Source organism: Gavialis gangeticus, unplaced genomic scaffold, assembly GCF_001723915.1.
Source record: "Gavialis gangeticus isolate Ggan-Ray unplaced genomic scaffold, GavGan_comp1, whole genome shotgun sequence".
Taxonomy (NCBI): domain Eukaryota; kingdom Metazoa; phylum Chordata; order Crocodylia; family Gavialidae; genus Gavialis; species Gavialis gangeticus.
In genome coordinates, this window is record NW_017729012.1 from 7,007,259 (window position 1) to 7,025,797 (window position 18,539).

An 18,539-nucleotide genomic window follows, 5' to 3' on the forward strand; every position below is an offset into this window, starting at 1 on the left:
CTCACATGACATGCCTAGAGGCTAATGCTGGCCTATGCTTTTTTTTTTGTACATATTTAAACAAAGGCTGATTATCCAAACAAGAATTTGGACTGCATCAACTGGACCAGTTAAATTATAGTTAGTAAAACTTGGCGCCTTCTGAGCTTGGAATGTTACAATTACAGCTGGATCCTCATTTGTTAGGCAGCCTTACAAAATAATAAAACTGAGATTTTTATCTTTATAGGACAAAGCTTAACTCTTTTGACTACAGAGACCCAAGTGCCAAATATTACAGTTACTTCTTGGATATGCTATTTCCTCTTTGCAGCTGTAAACATGCTCAAGCAATTGTGTTTGTGTTGTTTAATGCAAGGGTCAAAATGGGATTTTTAAGTTTTATAAGTTGCATGCCAACACTCCTATACATTCTATGACAAACAGAGTAGGCATTAATTATCTTCAGATGTAGCCTGAGATAGGTAGAAAGAACATGAGCATCTTATTGCTTAATGAACTTTACCTTACTGCAGGCTTATTTTGACAGGAATTGGTTCTTTTTACCTTACATTTATCTTCTACGTGTTTCTGTCACTGAAACCAAGCCATGCATCTCTGCAAGTGTTTGATCAATGGGGTCCGGTATGAAGCTCTCAGTCATGATTTCTAGCAGTAGACAGTGGAATTTAAGTCTTCGGTATACTTCTTTGCTGGTCTCTTCTGAGGCCTGTGTATTTCCTCTTTGGCTGATTCTGCTGTTGTTCACTGCTATCACCATGGACTTGGTTTTGTTCTTAGCAGGTGGCACGAAAAATGTAGAGGTGTTAAGGTTTGATTTTTAGCAAACTGATCTTGTCCATTCCATTTTGTTCAGAGAACAGAGGTAGGCTGTTTTTGGATTAGCCAAAATTAGTAACTATGCAAATGAGTCTCAAAAGGTGTATGTGGCTCTTTATTGGTTAGAGCAAAAGTCTCTCCTGTTGGTTCTGAAAATGAATATTCCTTTCTGAAACTAAATGCAGGGAGCCAGATCATTAAGGCAAAGTACAGACAGTCAAAAAGCCTGAGACTGAATCGATTCAGTCTTCACAGGTTAGTCTAAGCTGCAGATATTAAGCTGAGAAACCACTAGACAGACATTCACTTTTGACTCAGGAAATGCAGCCATATACCTGCAGTGGCTGAGGCCAGAAGCCAGGGGGTGCTAGAGCACATAGCCAGCATGGGCTGTATGTTCACTTCCCCTTCCTGCTGTCCCTGAGGTCTCTGGGATTTTCAGCCCAGAATCACAGTTGCTCATCGTTTCCTGCTTCCGGATACCTCCTGGGATTTGCAGGCTACAGTTGCAGCCAGCAGTAAGTTTTTAGTAGGGGAGGGCTGCTCTGTACTTGTGGGAAGGGACATTTAACCCCCTCCCTGGCCCCAGTCCCCAGCTGGGGTTTGCCTGGGGTGGAGAGGCAGTCCCTGCTCTGGTGGAGCAGACAGCACAGCACAGGCCAGGGTTGGAAAGCATGCTGGGATGCTGAGGGTCTGTGATTTAACTTGACCAGGAAGGGGTCTGGGACAGAAATTTCATAAACTGATTTGAACCAAATCAGTTCAGTCTGATACTACATTCAACCAGGTTTATCTTAAACCAGTTTCAGTCATTTTGAAACTGGTTTATGTGCACTGAACTTCTTTTCTCTTACAGGTTTAAACCAGTTTCTGATGACTGAAACTGGTTTATCTGTAACATCTCTCCCTAGCCTAGCTGGTACATATTAGGGTAGTTGTGTTAACTTGAATGGAACTGTGCCAATTTACACCCTCCAAGGATCTGCCCAGATTTTTCCCTCTGTAGGGGAGCTGTTTATCAGGATTTTTATTTTTTTTGAGCATGTGGCATTTGGATTCTTCAGTAAAAATGAATCAAACCTCCTGAAATTATTGTGGGGTCTACATAAAAAGAGACTCTCCTATGCAGTAATGCCAGTAGCTTAAATAATTACCATTTGTTTTTCTTCGTAGGTGCTGAAGGTATCATCAGCTACCTCATATTCCTGCGTGGAAAAAAAATGGTTTCCATTTATTTTAACAGTTTTGTCATGTTTCAACAAACTGTCGTTTCTTTTGGTGGCAGTGAATAATACGCACTTGCTCAGATCAAGATAATACAGATGTTTTCAGAGTGGGGTGGTTGAATGGAAGGAAATTCATTTTCTTAATTTTTAAAACAGACGTTAAAGATTTTTAATCAAGATAAACTTGCAGATTCATAAGATGCAACTTATTCTGGGAGAAGTTGCACCAACTGGCAATAAGAAAGACCTAAGGAGAAACTGTGAGTTAATGTTTAGTCCTTTATTACTATCTTAATCAACTGACTTTACAACATGACCTTTTTAATTGGAGCTGTTTTTAAAAAGAGCGTTAATGTGCCATGCACCCATGGAAAGCTCCAGCTGGCACTGTGCACAGCAGCCCATATGCTACACAACCCAGGGTGCTGCAAGCTCATCTCCCTAGCGCTCTGTTTTCTGCCTTAGCTCTACGCTGAATACAAAGTCCGGTGGTGGGTCTCGGCATTGAAATTCAGACCCTTCCGTGATACCGGCTCCAGCTCCTTGAGAGAGCACTTCCCTCGCCCCAGCAGCTGCGCTCCAGGATGCACGACTGCTAGGGAAGCCTTGTGTACGTAGGGCACACACGGCTATTATAGCAGCTGGATCTAAAATCTGACGTGGGCCTGATTTGCGTGATTCATACCTATGCATCTGTTGCTTTCTAGGTCACTTACAGCTTATGTATGGCGAGCTGGTTAGGAATTTCCCTTCTTTCTTCTTCGCGTCCTTGAAAGTCACTGAGCTCTGTTCCTTCCTCATGAGTAATTGCAACCACAGCATTGGGCAAACCGGCTCTTGAAGAAGTGGGTTCCCCAGGTTAGCCTTTGCGTAACTCAAAATTTAATTTCAAGAAGCAGTATCTGGTTTCTGACCAAAGGAGTCCTTTATTTATTACCTCCACTGCCCTTGATATTTTTCTCCATTGAATCGTCTCACCTTAAGCCACAGTGAGGTGATTGAAATAGTGAGCCGGTGACTTAAGAGGCCTGGGTTTATGACCTTAAATCCAAATGTCTATAGTGCCTGGAACACCCATCGAGAAAATACCATTGGTAATAAAAACAAAAAGGTTACCCTGATCAAATCCAAGTATTTCAGATGAGAGGATGGCCTAGTTGTTGGCAGAAGGCATCTAAAGTTTTACAGCCTCTCTTCAGATGTTCTAAAAATAATTTTTGGCTGCCAAAAGGGAGTCGGCATATGTGGTTTATGTATGAATGAAAATAACTGATCCCTGCAAGACGCACAGTTTCGTTCCGGCAGCTTTGCTTTAGAAATGTGTTCGTCCACACTAATTAGCAGGCACTCCTGGATCAGACTTGAGTATCCCTGTACTATGCATATTCAAAAATCTCTCTCCCTTCTCTGTTTTCTCATCTGTTGTCTTATTTAATTGAATCTGCTTTTCCTGCTCTTGCCTCTTTGTTTGGGAGATTTACCCCAAGGTCACCAAGGGAGTGAAGGAGAGGAAGTGAGATGAGGATTACTCATCATCACAGGTCTCTCTCTTGTCCCCGATTTCCCATCGTACTTTTTATTTTTTCCCCTTCTTGCCTCGTGAAATGATTCTAAGTTCACTTCAATCTTTATAAAACTCCAAGTATTATAGGGCGGAAGAAAAGGTTTTGAAATGCTGCAAAGGTCATTAAAAGTAAGGGATGACCACGAAGAAGGGAAATTCCCTTGGCCAGTTAGAGCCGTGCTTGGGAAAGGAGAAGCAGAGATTTCGTAGAGCATGTGATTCATACTTGCTCATTGTGGAACAGATTGTGTCTCCCATCCTGCTGCCCTGTAGTCTGTGCCATGAGAGAGCTCCTCTAGTGCCTAGGCACCGTAGGGTGGTATATTATAAAATGTATTTTAAAACACTCGGGAGCTTGTGTTACAGTACAGTACAATTATTCCCAAATACACCTGATGTTTAACAAAAGAGAGACAGACCTGGTTATGAATGATTTTGTTGCAGATGTTTTTGGACTGTAAAAGCCACTGGACTCATGGTTATTCCCCGTTCCTGTCCCAAATGCATTATAATAAACAGCATTATGTTTGGCGGTGTTTTAGTTTATTTAATTTTTAATGGATAGTATTTGTCACAGCAAAATGGCTTGTTTTGCTCTACAGGGATTGCCTAAAAAAGTCAGTCGTCAACTTTGTTTTGATTTGCAATACCAATTTATACACGCACGGCAACAAGCATGTGTTCAGCTTCCGCAGACTTTAAACAACCAGCGTACAAATGAGCTGTTCTCACAGTTGAAGTTGAGGTTGCTCCACACATTGTGGCCTTGGACCCTCAGATCTCCTCTTCACGTTTAAAGTCGAGTCTGATTTCTGTTCAGAGGTCTCTCTCGTTGAAGATGCCCAGAACATTGCAGTTTCATAGATTTTTGGGGTCGGATGGGACATCAGTAGATCATCATTTCAATGTGGATATCTCCCTTAACCATATGCTGTATCTTAAAATCATAGCCGCCTCTTCTGAAGTTCTCTTGAGATGTGTGTGGGGCTTTTTTTGTTAATAAATGCTGTATTCGGGAAGCAATGAAACTGTGTTTACGTCCACAATTAAAATTTCACATCATGGCGGATCTTAATTTATTTACTCATCTAGTTTCTGCTGGGAAAAAAACTAATTGCTTTTGTACTGGAAATAAAGTTGACAGAACTTTGAATTTTTCCAGTGGCTCATAAGGCTATTTCCGAACATCGCATTTTGCAAAATGCAGCGTATTTTGATATATCTACTTCTTTCTGATGTTCTTCATTAATTAGCAGGGAGAGAGACTGCCTCTTAATACTAGTTTATATTGGACTCTCTTGATAGATGGAGCTTTATTTGGATTTCTAAAATTACATGTGAAATCTCATGTGGCAGACACAATGGCACTAAGCTCTTGGAGATGAAACCGGACATTTTAGACATCAGCTAAATATAATTTTTGTATATGCTTTTGACATGCTGCTCCACAATCTCTTCTCTTGAAGGAGGAAGCACTTGAGGAATAATGTTGTCCATAGGAACTGTTCAATCAGAATTAATGTGTGGAGAGGGCACTTGTTAGGGACATATTGTTAGAAATGCTTATCTGAGACTTCCAGTCTTTGAATAGAAAATGTCAGCCATGTAAAAATATAGATGGAACTGTGTTTAAAATTCTTCAAGGCATAACATGGTTTACTTTTTCCAATTCCCTAAAAATAGAAGATAAGTAGAATGTCGTCCATCCGTCCCCCGTCCCCCCCCACCATTCATTTATTGTCATGAAATTCTTTGTGGTCATTACTGTTGACCACAATACCACCTACTGGTGAGAGTCAAAGTCATCATAGGCCAGCTGCTTTATTGCTGACCATTGCTGCTCCTGACTTTAGTAGCTGTTTCTCCTTTCAGACTGGCCAGTAAAACTTCATGGAACAGCTCAACAAGAGCAATGCACCCTACCTAACCAACAGCCCATGCTGTAGCTATGTTGGACTGTAATGGCAATATCTCTGCACCTTTCACTTCCTTCATCTTTCCATTTCATATAGCAGTCTTCATCATGCTGCTATCACAATGCCCTACAAGGAATTTGAAGTCACCCTCAGATTTCTGTTGTTTCCACCCATATGACTTAGCAAAAGGAAACAATGTCTGTGGGCTAATTGCTCCAAAGAATAATGCTTCTACTTGTTTGAGAACTCAGAGTTCCATGTTTGTGTTTTTATTTCTTTATGTTGGCAAGTATGCACACCATCCCACAAAAAAACTAGGTCAGAAAGTTCAGAAGTTTTATTTCAGCGCTGGTCTGAACTTTTCTCTGAACCTGCTTGGTCTATGTGAGGCTGGGAAATTTCACCGGAACTTGAGCTTCTTGCGAGGTGTCCAGCACTTTTTGGTTTTGGCAGAATCAGAAGTGTCTCAAGAATAACTGTCCTTGAGGTTTTTCGCTTTCCCATGCTAGACTTAACCGGGAAATTCAGTTCAGAAGGAACGTTGCGTTTTACCCTGTTACCAGCCATTTCAAATCTCAGACCTTTGTACTGGAAGAAAAAGTGTAGGCTCGCCCATCAATACTTCAGATGCCCTTCATCCATGTTTGACTTGCTACACAACTGTGTGGAGGTACTTAAATGTGCATAAATGACTGTGTTGCTTGAATCCTTTTTGCAAACACAAAATCCAAAAACACATCCGTTAAACTACCATCTAAACAAAAGAAATTCAACTGTCACATTACTCAATATCCCCGCACGCAGCATACTATGATTTTTATTCAGCAACAAAGACATAACCTCAGTCAGTTCAGATCAGTTTTGTAGCTGTAGAAATGAACTGGCATACTCTACAAGTTGCAATTCATGATGAGTCCCTTTAAAGGGCTTCCAAAAGCTTAAAAATCCATAAATAAAAATTAGGAAAATCATTATCATTCTCTCAAAGACGATACAATTATTGAACATTAAATTAGACCAACATAGAAGGCAACCCTAATTATATGTTACCGGATTCTTAGGCCTTATCTATATGAGAAATTATGCCATTATAAGCTAAGATGTGAGTGTGTCTTCATAGGCTCTGCTGTATGTTGAAGGGTGCTATTAGTATGACTTCTTCAATTCAATATGCAGTGGGAATTAAGTATGTTTTTAAGAATCACTTTACTGGTAAACCAGGGCCTGAACCAGTGAAATGTTGAGTGCCTTCGTTTCCCAGTTATGTGTCTAGACACTCTTCAGAAAAATCTGCAATTCATAATCATGAAGACAGTAGCGGCCTTAGGGGAGGGCAAACCAGGCAACCGCTCAGGGCCTCACACTTTAGGGGGCCCCCAGATTTTCCACTCCAGCTGTAATAAAAAGTAATTATACTGAATATTTATATTATCAATATTGTATTAAGATGCTTTCATTGCAGTTTCATGGGTAGGGCAAAGTGAAATTGAAATTAAAAAAGTCTGACTTATTTATAGGTCATCAAAATTAAGCCCCTAATGGGCTCTAAATGACTGTCTTGCCCAGGGCCCCAGCAATCCTCAGGCCACCACTGAAGGAGGTTATAATGAAGACTGTCCTGACTTCCAATGATTTGCGCTCAAAGTATTCAGAACAGCAGTCAGTAAAAATTATTACTAACCCATCTCATTACAAAAACTTACAAGGCAAAGTGCAGAAGAAATCTCACAGAAGGAGGGGATTTCTCTTTGTCTCCTCTGTAGCTCAGTTTAAGTTTGTATGTACAACATTATGGAACATTTTCTTTAATGGTTGCCTGCGCTGTGCTTGATTAATACAAGACTGCAGTGTTCCCAGGCCATCAATCTTCACAAACACATGTGTAGACTGAAAAATGTTTTTAAGGACAACATCAAAAATACAAATGTTGATAATCTGGAAGATAAAAAAGATGTTGATAAAACTGTCGTTCACTTCCGTCACATGAATCTGAAACCACTGACAAGGGGGGCTTTGCTTGCCATTTAAAATATTTTAAGTACATGAGAGGAAAACTTTGAAAAGTGATTGTTCTCCATGCGGTGACTACAGTTCCAACTGAGAAATCTCCCGTCCTGCACTTTATCAGGCAGTAATATCCAGCCAGTCAGGAAGGTATTAGGGAGGTGCCAGAGACATCACAGGAAGGGTTGGAGGTAGTGTTTGGAGGTGGGGAGCTATTTATGTTAAAAAGGAGCTAAAATTGAAAGGTGCTAAAACTGAACAGTTAGAAAACCAATTACCATGGCTTAAATAGATATGTAAATAGGGATCAGTGCTTTTTTGGCATGCTTTCTGGTGCAGAATTAATGAGCGTGATGTTTAGATGCTTGCTTTTTGCTTTAAACAAGACAGCCGTTTGAGTGTCCAGGCCCTGAGACTGCTTATCACTCTGTGAATGTGATGTTAAAAAAAAAGTTTAGGTGGTTAAGTAACACATGTAGGATTTCGGTACGTTCTGGCAGGTATACCTGTAAGTAGACAGGGCTCTGGCAATTGCCCCAATCAACTTTGTCACCTTTCTCATTTAATTGAGAGGTGTTGTTTTAGGTCCTGGTCACACGAGATACAGAGCACTTTCCACTCCCACCGAAGTCACCAGGAGACGAGGGTGCTCAGCACCTTTCAGGTTTGTCCGTCTTCCTTTAAAACATTGCTGTGCAACTGGGCTGGGGATTTTGTCTGTATTCACGCTGCCCTTTCAATAAGGGACAGGGAGCGATGCGGCGTGCTTTATAGCCCACTTCAGTGAAGAAACACCTAGTTGTTTTATTCAGAGGTACGTAGGAGCCTTACCTAAGCAGCAGCACCCCCCCAACTTCGTTTACAGAACTCATTTTTTGAATCCAAGTGTTTTATAGTGAAGTAGAGGTCGTAAAGCAGTTGTTTATAATGGGGTTTATCTTAGACTCCAGCTGTTTGCCAGCCTGATATCAGAAATGATCTGAAAAAGCCTGACTATGGTGGCAGCTTAAAAAAGGAGAGTTGGGGGGGGAACCTCATAAAAATAGCTGAGATCATTCACCAGTTATCAAGAAACAGATACTGCAGTTTTATAACAGAGAGCACTAAAAGTATATGCACTCTTAAAAGGCAATTAAAACGTATAGTCCAAAACTATAAAACATTTTCTTTTCATCTGGAACGTCGAGGGCAGATTACAACACATTAATAACGTTTTGTTTAGAGTTCAGTTTCTGATGGCTTCCAAATGCAGTCTGTGTAGATTAACCAGAAGGAGCCCAGTTCTCTTTTAAGAGAGCTTGTAAAGGAAAGCAATGTGGTAAGATTGTTATGAAAAGCTAGTGTATTTAGGAAATAGCACTTAGCAGGGTCTCTCTGAATGGCTGCCAGGTCAGGAAGCTGAAGTGCAAGGCTTGGCCCTCATTCAGGCCCCCCAGTCCCAGCTCCTTGACCACACAGTACGTCAGGAACATGTCACGAGTGAGCCACGGAGGCTGTGCCACGCCTACGGACCAGCTTGGCACAAACATTTTCACATAACCCAGGGCTCTGGAGGGGACGGAGGCAGGCATTCCAGGGCCAAGGGAACATGCTACTTTTTAAAATAGAAATGAATAAATAAAAATAATAGAAAAAAAAAAGCATGGGAATCAAACGTTTGTTTAGTCCGTCTGCCACATTTAGCTGTATCCATTCCACAGAGCAAAGCTGGCCTTTTTTGCAGGGCAGGGCTCGCTGGTACTGAAGCAAAGGAAGCCAAAATCGCACCCTTCTTTTAAGCAATTTGGTTCCTATTCTTTCTGTTGCTTGTTGCAAGAGTTTTATGCTATGCCATACAGAAGTGCCCGGGCCTCGTTGTCATCATGGATTGATAGACAGGGCCTGGCTTTTGTAGCGACTTGGAAGACAAGTGACATGTCCCAAAAAATGTGCAGCCTGTTATATAGGGAGGATTTAGGGAGTAAAACTGTCCTGCCACAGGCAGCAGCAGGGAGTAGAAAACAGAAGGGAATGAAGTCGTGTCCTTCGGAGAGCCATTCTAGCTCTTTGCTTTGTTTTAGAAATCAGATCAAAGTTAGGCCCTGGTGTAGTCATGGGAGATGTAGGCCATTTCATATTTAAAGGAGGCAGCAGGAACTAGTGGGCAGAGGTCTCGGCCAAGAACCAGGAAATCTGGCGTTCTCAGCCTGGCTTGGCACCAATGTTGTGTTGTAACCCCTCACATCACCTTTTTGTGCTTGGGGTCCCTCCACTTCTTTCTCTGTCTTGCCTCCTTTGATGGTAAACTCTGTGGAGAGGGGACTGTGGCTGGATCCCATACAGGACTTTGGCATCTAAAAGGTAGATACTGTAGGGACCCAGCCCCCACGATGTAATCCATAACCCGGAGTGATGTGTTCAGGTTCCTTTAGAGAGGGCAGGGGGATAGTTTGTCTTCTCAGAATGGGACCCAAAGAGGGGGTTTATCAAAGACAGCATAATGGTGCCTCAAGCTATTCACTTGGGTAATTCAAAGAATGGAGGTGTCTTTATATGCCTCTTGTTTAAGGAGCTTCACTCAGGGCCACAGGAAATCATAGCGCAGCGGAGAGGTTGATGAACCCAGCGGACAGGTCAGCAGTGAGTGTGCATGCCCAGGGAGGAGGACCCCAAGTTTAGTTTCTTTCTCTGGCTGAAGGGATTCAGGCCGTATCTACGACTTTCCTAAGCCAGGGGTCCTCAAACTTGGTGATACCACGACCCCGAGTCCTGGATGGTGGCAGTGGGGGATGGGGAGTTCGCACGCAGCAGCTGCTGCCGCCGGCCACCGCCATTCCCCTGCGCGTACCCCCTGGGAAGTTTGTGGCCCCCTTTTTAGTTGCTCCCGACCCCCTGGGGGGTCGCAACCCACAGGTTGAGACCCCCTGCACTAAGCAGTAGGATGTTCTGCGTGGGTTGCTGTCCCCTCCTGTTGAAGATGTGCTCACTGTAGGAAAAAAAATACACTTACTCGTCATTGGGCCAGAGGGTACATGACTTCTTTGCCTAGTGGTTGGAACGCTTCCCTGTGACAGACGACACTCAGGTCCCGATTCCAGCTTGCAGACCCATTTCTATATTTTAGCCAATAATGGTTATGGTGTAAAAAAGGTGGTGTTACTGTATTGTTACAATGCAAATGTTCATACATTCACCCCCCGGGACAGCACTCCGATAATAGCCATGTTACATTTTTCTTTATAATGATTCTAGGGAAAGAGACCAGTTAACTACCAGTGGTAAAAATGTGTATCCGATTAACTTAAGTCATGTCAGTTTGAAAAATCATTGTACCTTCCAAAGTGAAACCTCAGATGCCTTCTTTCGCGATTAAATTTGTCTGCCTTATCTCCCCACACTCTCCAAATCAATTTTCTTGTCTTTTTTGAATCTTTGATTAAGATTTTTTTCAACTTCAGTGTTTTAACCAGTATATCGACACAGCATCAACCTGGTGGAAAGGTCTGGAAAGTAATAATCCATTATTTACCTCCAGAAATAGTCGAGAGGCCAGCTAGGGGGAAGCTAGCTCTTCTTGACTTACTGCTCACCAATGGGGAGGCATTAGTTGAGAATGTGAAGGTGAAAGTTAACCTGGGTGACCATGACCATGAAATGATATAGTTCAAGATCATAAGGGGAGGAAGGAAGAGCACTGGAATAAGGACGCTGGTCTTTAACAAACTCAGGGAACTGGTGGGCAGTAACCCCTGGGAGGCAAATCTGAGGGGAAAAGGGGTCCAGGACAGTTGGCTGTACTTCAAGAAGACCCTTTTCTGGGTACAGGAGCAAGCTATCCCAATGCAATAGAAGAACGGGAAGTGCAACAGGAGAACAGCCTGGCTGGACAGCAGTCTCTTCAATTAATTGAAACTCAAAAAGGAATCCTGTAAAAAGTGGAGACTTGTTCACAGTAGTAGGGAACAGAGTATTGCGTGGGCATGCAAGGAGAACATTAGGAAGGCCAAGGCACAATATGAAAGGCAGCTGACAAGGGACATAAGAGATTTTACAAGTACGTCAAAAAATAAGAGGAAGAACAGCAAAAGCTGGTCCCTTACTTATCAAATTTGCACATGAACTCAAGTTAGGTGTAGTTGCAGATACTCCAGAGAGTAGGGCTAGGATGCAGAATGACCTGAATAGACTGGAGAAATGGTCCGACACCAATCAGATGGGATTCAGTAAGGACAAGTGCAAAGTCCTGTGTTTGGGACAGACTAATTGCATGCACCGCTACAGACTGAGGAATGCGTGGCTAGGCTGCAATACTGCAGAGAAGGACCTGGAGGCTACAGTAGACCATGAGCTGAATATGAGCCAACCGTGTGCTCTTGTTGCAAAAAAATAAATAAAAAAATAACAGCCAGCAGCACACTGGGTTGTATTAACAAGAGTGTCACGTACAAATCGAGGGAAGCAATTCTTCTGTTCTGGTCAGCACTGGTGAGGCCTCACCTGGAGCACTGTGTCCAGTTTTAGGACCCATACTTCAAGAAAGATGTGGACAATTTGGAAAGAGTCCAGCACAGAGCAACCAAAATTATTAGGGGCCTGGAAGGCAAAGCTCACAAGGAAAGGAGAAGAGAAGACTGCGGGGGCATTTGATACCAATCTTGAAATACCTGAAGGACCATTTCAGGGAGGATGGAGACGGGCTTTCTCTGTGGCTGTAGGTTACAGGATTAGGAGCGATGACCTCAAACTGCACCAGGGGACATTTAGGTTGGAGATTAAGAGGAGTTTTCTGACTTTGAGGGGGGTCGAGCATTGGAACAAGCTACCTGGAGAAACTGTGGAATCTCAGTCCTTGGAAGTTTTTAAGAGCAGGTTAGACAGACACTTGGCTGGGATGGTATAGTTGGGGATGGTCCTGCCGTTAGCAGGTGGTTGGACCACCAGTGTTTCACAACCAGCGGGACGCATCCCACTGGTAGGACTTGAAGGTCGTGTAGGTGGGACTTCAATTCATTGCCCGATTTGAAAAAAATCAGTTCTTTGCACTTCAAATAAAGGAATCAACAGGTATCTTGAACAGTGTGGTTTTGTGGGGTTTTGTTTTTATCATGGTGGGACCAGGGTTTTTTTGAAAAAATAGTCGGTGGGATGTACAGTGCAAAAGGCTGAGAACCGCTGGACTTAGGTGACCTCTTGAGGTCTGTTCCAGCCCTGCTTTCCTCCTGATTATATATGCATTTCATACCTGGAAAATGTGAATGATCATGCTTCTGAATGAAGATACTGTACTGTTCTTAAATGTTTAACTGTTCATGAATTCTCCCACCGCTCCATGTTGGAGCTAGATGAACCCATGGACAAGCTGACATGAGATGAAAGTAGTTATGTATCAGAGCAGGCTTTTATTTTCCTGAAATATTCTTAGCGTGATGTATTGCTATGTGTTGTCACCCAAGGAAATTTCCTTCTTTTGAAGTTAGACCCCTCCTTTTCCCATAGTGAAGTAGAGTCTAAGCCATTAGCCATATGATGGTTCTTTGAATGGAAATGTCTTTTATCGCTTATGGATCCCCATGTTAGAAATGGCTGCCCCTTGTAGCCCCTCAGCTCGCTTTAAAAATATATATATATTTTAAGGGGAGGGCATTACTGTGAATGGTTACATTTAACTCTTGGTATATTATAACTTTTGCCTTTCTTGGAAAAGGCACGTAGTATATTGCTTAAATTGAGTCCATTAGTAAGTCCTGTATTTGAGGGGAAAATATTACTAAATCAGTATTCAGAAATAAGTAATTGCCTACAAAATTAAATGCATCTGTGTGTATGGGGGTGAGAGGGTCTTTAACTTGTTGGTGGTTTCAGACAGTAACGCTGGAAGTCATCCCGGATGCTTTGCGCTCGCAGCAGAAGACAATGTTAATGCTCCGACTAATTTTCCTGTCCATGTATGCAGGTTCATACATATAATTCCCTAAGATGAGACTTTTCCTCTTGATTTTTATTTTTAAATCTATGCTGACCTGGCAGATGTTGGGGACCAGCTTTTAATTCCTCAAGATGTTATTTTTATTTAGTTTCGTTAAAGGTGAGTTTTAGCCTTAAGCTAGCAATATTAATTATTTGTGACTGCAGAACCTGGCATTCTTCACTCGCAAATCTCTCTCCAAGGTAATGGCAGGTATCACAAGCCCTGCACAATTGCAATTGTGGGGCAATTCAGAATATTTCTTTATTTTGGTTGGAATGGTACGTTGGGTTTTTTGTTCCCAAGGAGAGGGAAAGAAGAGAAAGATGACGCATGTTAGTGTATTTTCTGCATGTGTCTTATTTGGTGACATCTGTGTTCAAGGACTTTTGAGCTCAGGCAGCTGCTCTTGCCACACAGTTATAGTTTTGTTCCCATTTGTTAGACATCAGGTGCAACTTCGGAGCTCGTACCCATAGGAACTGAAGAAGACGATTTGAATTTAGAAGAAAAATGAAATAGTCTAGCTCAGCCATGCTCCTCTGTGGGGTTTCAGGCTATTATGGTTTCTTAGGTGCCTACATTCCTGCAAGGACAGCTTGGCCAATGTACGTGAAAAACCTCTAATCAAACAGTTCCAGTTTTCTGGTATTTATTATTCATATACTTATATCCTCTCCTGCCACTGGTTGCTTGCAGCTTGTCAATAGGCCCCACTCCTCTGTGGTGTGAAGAAGGAAGCCTTATGCTGACCAGATGAAAACATATTTGATTTCTCTGCTGTTAGCAACCCCATTTAACTCCACGGGAGTCTGACGCCCATTGATTTGTGATTATTTTTGGCACTTAATTAGACACCGAGGGACTGTACTGTACCACCAAGCATTATCTCAGAGCAAAATCGGGAGTAAGAAAAGCACAGGATGTGATTTCATCTGCTGAGAGGTCACAGTCCAGTAACTTTATTTTTAATTCCTCCCTTTCTGTTCTACCACCTTTGTAAGAAGAGATGGCTCCCTTGTCCCTGGGCAAAAGCCCTCGTGTCCTCCTTGCGATAATCACAGACTGTCATCTTCCATCTTTCTGTTTCTTGGGCTTTCTAGTTTGCGGCCTGGATGAAGCACTTGCAAAGCCTCCACTATTTCAAGTGCAAGTTGCAAATTCTTTACTAAGATTTTGAAGGTGCGAATGCCTGGCTGGCTCCCGCGTCGTGCCGGATCCCTGCGGCTTTTGTAATAAGACCCCAGTGAACCCCAAATATGCAGACTTCAGGATCAAGGCAGAACCAAAATGACTCCTTTAAGGGCATCTGCTTTTACTGACAGAGAGGTCTAGAAAAATGAGGGAACAAGCATCATATTTCTTAAAAACATTTTTTTTTTTTTTTTTTTTACAGTGGGAACGTGTTATAAAACATTCTGCCAGTGTTGTTTCCCTTGGGATTTAGAGTGAGAGACATGAAGGCTGACAACTCTCTTCCTGTTGTAGGTCAGAGCTTCAAGGAACTCTGTAATCTTCCCACCAGCTTTACTCTCTCCTGGAGCTCACGGTTAAAATTAGATGCTGGCTGAACTCTCGTAGTTCAATTTGAAAGCTTTCAGAGGCAAAGTAAAACAACTGCCGAAGAGACAGCTTTCTCACAGTACCACTCTGAGAAGCCACTTTGTACAGAGTAACATGGTTTTGCTAACTGATGGGTCCCTTACGTAGATGTTATCGTAAATCATGATTAACAAGAAAGCCCACTGCGCAGCGTGGAAATAATCTATACGTGCGCTTTGTCTTGGAAAGAGGGTATCTTCCTTGAGGATATTACATTACCATTTGATTTGATTTTGCTCTTGCTAGCTCACCTCCTGGCCCAAAGTTTGTCCGAGCCCGAAGTGCACGAGCAGTTTGCTGCCTTGACAGAATGCAAAAGATCAGGCAAACGCAAGGAAACGAATGGGCGATGGGGCTTCGCAGTATGTGATGTGAATTATTAACTGCTGATTCAGAAATTAGGCTGGGGTTGCTGGAACAGGGGGAAGGCTTCGCATCCAGTAAGAAAGGAGAGGGGTTCTGTTTAGTCTCTGTTGCAGGATGCAGCACCCTTCCCATTTCTAAGCCAGCCTAGTTTGATTACCCTCTGTATTCAGGACTCGAAGCAGCTTGTAAAATTTTTTATCGTGCCTTCCCAGATCGCGTGGAGCGCACTGTAGCATTTGCTTTCCTTTGTCCACATCTGTTTTCCAAACTCATTACTCTTGTTATTACATTCATTAAAAAGTTGTGTTTATTTCCATCCCACAAGTTCAGTTGTTTTTTTTTTATCTCCCAGAATAATTAAATGACTGCATCACATGGTTTAATATGTACTTGCGAAGGTTATCGTGAGCTGATTCCTAGTGCATAGTCATTGTTGCCAACACCGGCTTTGTCAGGAGTCTGCTTTCATGTGTTAAAAGGGCTGGTCATAAAAATCCATAGGGGGACTTGAGTCGAACACAAACTTAGCCTTGGGAGAGTACATCGCTGTTCTTTGCCCACCTTGCCCCCAGTTTCCCTGCTGTGATTTTTGTCCTGCTCCTCTTGTTGCATCGAGTCTTTAATTAGGTAGTAAGCTCTCCTGGGCAAAGACTTTGCCTTATTTGTACTTATCACTACATAACACCAGATAAAACAGCAGTTCGTATGGAATTGATGAACTTCAGGAAAATGCCACTCACTTGATTTTGCTACGGTGGATATGGGAGTGCTGCACATTCATTTTACTGGAATACAGATTTAAAGCATAGTCTTACTTGGGGCACAGAACAAGAGAGACAGGCATGGTAATTCCAGTTTTGCTACCGACTTACTGTGTAGCCTCGGGAAAGTCACATAGGTGTCTCTGGCTAATTTCCTTCTCTTTCTCAATTAATGAATGGTACAAGTGGTATTGTGTTAGGGATTTTTCATTCTATAGTTCAGAGTGCATATGTGTGTGTGTGTGTGTGTGTGTGTGTGTGTGTGTATGTATCTATATATATATATATATAGATATATATATATATATACATGCACACGCGCACACACACTCAAATTACCCTGTTAGCATATATCTAGATAGATAGATAGATATGCGCTAACAGGGTAATTTGAGATTTACATCAGTGTATCTGTGTCTCGGTGTAAGCTGAGGGCTATAATGACTTTGCAGGGGGATTGTGAAGAGCATTTTCAGTTGAATCCATTACAAACACGGGGCCTGATTCTTTGCTGCCCTGACTATATTTAGTCACCTGTATCTCGTCTGAAAATGCATCCAAAATGTTATATAAAATCTTTCGGGGATGTACTTGGTAGCCGTGTTGGTCTGAGACAAGAAGATATGCACAAAACTAGAACTCTTGGTTCCAAAATGATACCTTTTATTAGACCAACTGGGAAATCGCAAGAAAATTGTCCTTTTCTGCAGTTTTTCTTGTGATTTCCCAGTTGGTCGAATAAAAGGTATCATTTTGGAACCAAGAGTTCTAGTTTTGTGCACATCAAATCTTACTATTTTCCGCTGACTCCTCGCTGGTGTAATGCCAATGCAGGATCAAGGCAACAGAGACCCTTGGCCATGAAAGCTGGCTGTCTATGTCCATCACATGGCAGGGGAACTTTTTTCTAAGTTATTCTTAGCACGAAAACATTTTTAACAAAATCTCATATTGTCCAATGGTGGACAGGAATTAACTTACCCATTTCTGGGGCCATTTATTTGTTTGCATTCAGGTTTTTGTCTTCTGATGCCATGGCGTTGTTGGATAGGAATGCTGAATATGAGAGTTTTTTGTAAACCTTTAGATACAGGTTTGCGTCTGGTTGGAGAGGTTTTTCCTTTCCTGTAACCTGTGACTTATTCTGCAGTTCTCTGACATCTGTTCTTCCACATCAACTGTGGTTGCAGTCACGGTGTTGGTTATATCGGAGACATCTCCAAGTTGGTTTCTGTGTTCCTGTCCCCGTGGTATTGCGGATAACCTTTCCTTCCCCACCTTCTTGTGCACTCCACTCTCTCTCCTCATCCAGGACCTTACGTAGCCCTGTGGGCTGCAGAGGGATTAACTGAACCAATAAACACAACTTTATTTTATAGTTTTATAGCTATTGAGTGCTCTGTACTAAAATATTTGTTAGTTTAGTTCAAGACAAAGTTTTGTTAGGCACAGGGGGGGCTTTAGTCCCTTGAGGAGTCCAACCTACTAAATATAATATTAGTTAACATATTTTACCGATGTGAAGAAAATGCTTTTCTGTACAGCGAAAGCTCCTCTTGGCCCATGGTATTCATTTTGCCGTAATCTCGCTCTCTAGTTTGTTAGTAAAAGGATTTACTAACTATACATATTAACTACATATGTACAGTTTGTTAGTAGAAGGATTTGGTTGATGAATTCTGCTCCTCACAGTTTTAAATCACAACGAAAATCTTTTATTAGACGTACCAATTACACAGGGGAACTTGCTTACATCATCAGACTTACCACAATGACGTTACCGACAGTAATCGTTTACATAAGCTTTTCACAGCTAAAACTTATGTTCTAGATTTCCTTTCTCTTGCTTCGCCTTCCTCCCTCCCAGTGTAAGGCCTTACCGGAGTTCCCCTGGATTTACATCTGATATAATGCCACTTATGCCCATGCCAGTAGATGGGACTGAATGTAGTGCAGTGGTCGTCGCACTGTGCCCTTCATGATAGGAACAGCTGGCTCTAAACAACTTCATATGAAAACATGGGGCTTTTAGGGATGTGGGTTGTAGCCACATTGGTCTAAGGACATAGGCAGACATCAGATTCACCTTATCTTTTATTAAACCAATGTATATAGTTGGAGTAGGGGAATTCAGAATGAACGTCAGGAAAAGGTATTCTGAATGGCAGGTTGGTATTGGCTTGTGGAGTTGACTCACAAGTAGCAGGGGCCCCATGCTATAACCCATTTAATATTTTAAAAAATGCTGTGATGGTGAACAGTTCTGTATCAAGGGGTATGCTGAACTGGTAACAGAGATGAAAAGGTAGTAAGGAATATTTTTCATGGGACATGAGC

General features: G+C 42.2%; 1 protein-coding gene and 1 long non-coding RNA gene across 2 annotated transcripts in view; both read left to right on the forward strand.

Annotated features, from left to right (window-relative positions):
- BCAS3 (BCAS3, microtubule associated cell migration factor) overlaps positions 1–18,539 on the forward strand; it is a 545,610-nt gene that overhangs the window by 431,328 nt on the left and 95,743 nt on the right. The gene's annotated exons all lie outside the window — the stretch shown is intronic.
- LOC109293278 lies at positions 3,193–4,664 on the forward strand. The gene is made up of 2 exons (XR_002096288.1): positions 3,193–3,709; positions 3,740–4,664. It is a non-coding gene; the product is annotated as an uncharacterized LOC109293278 (long non-coding RNA).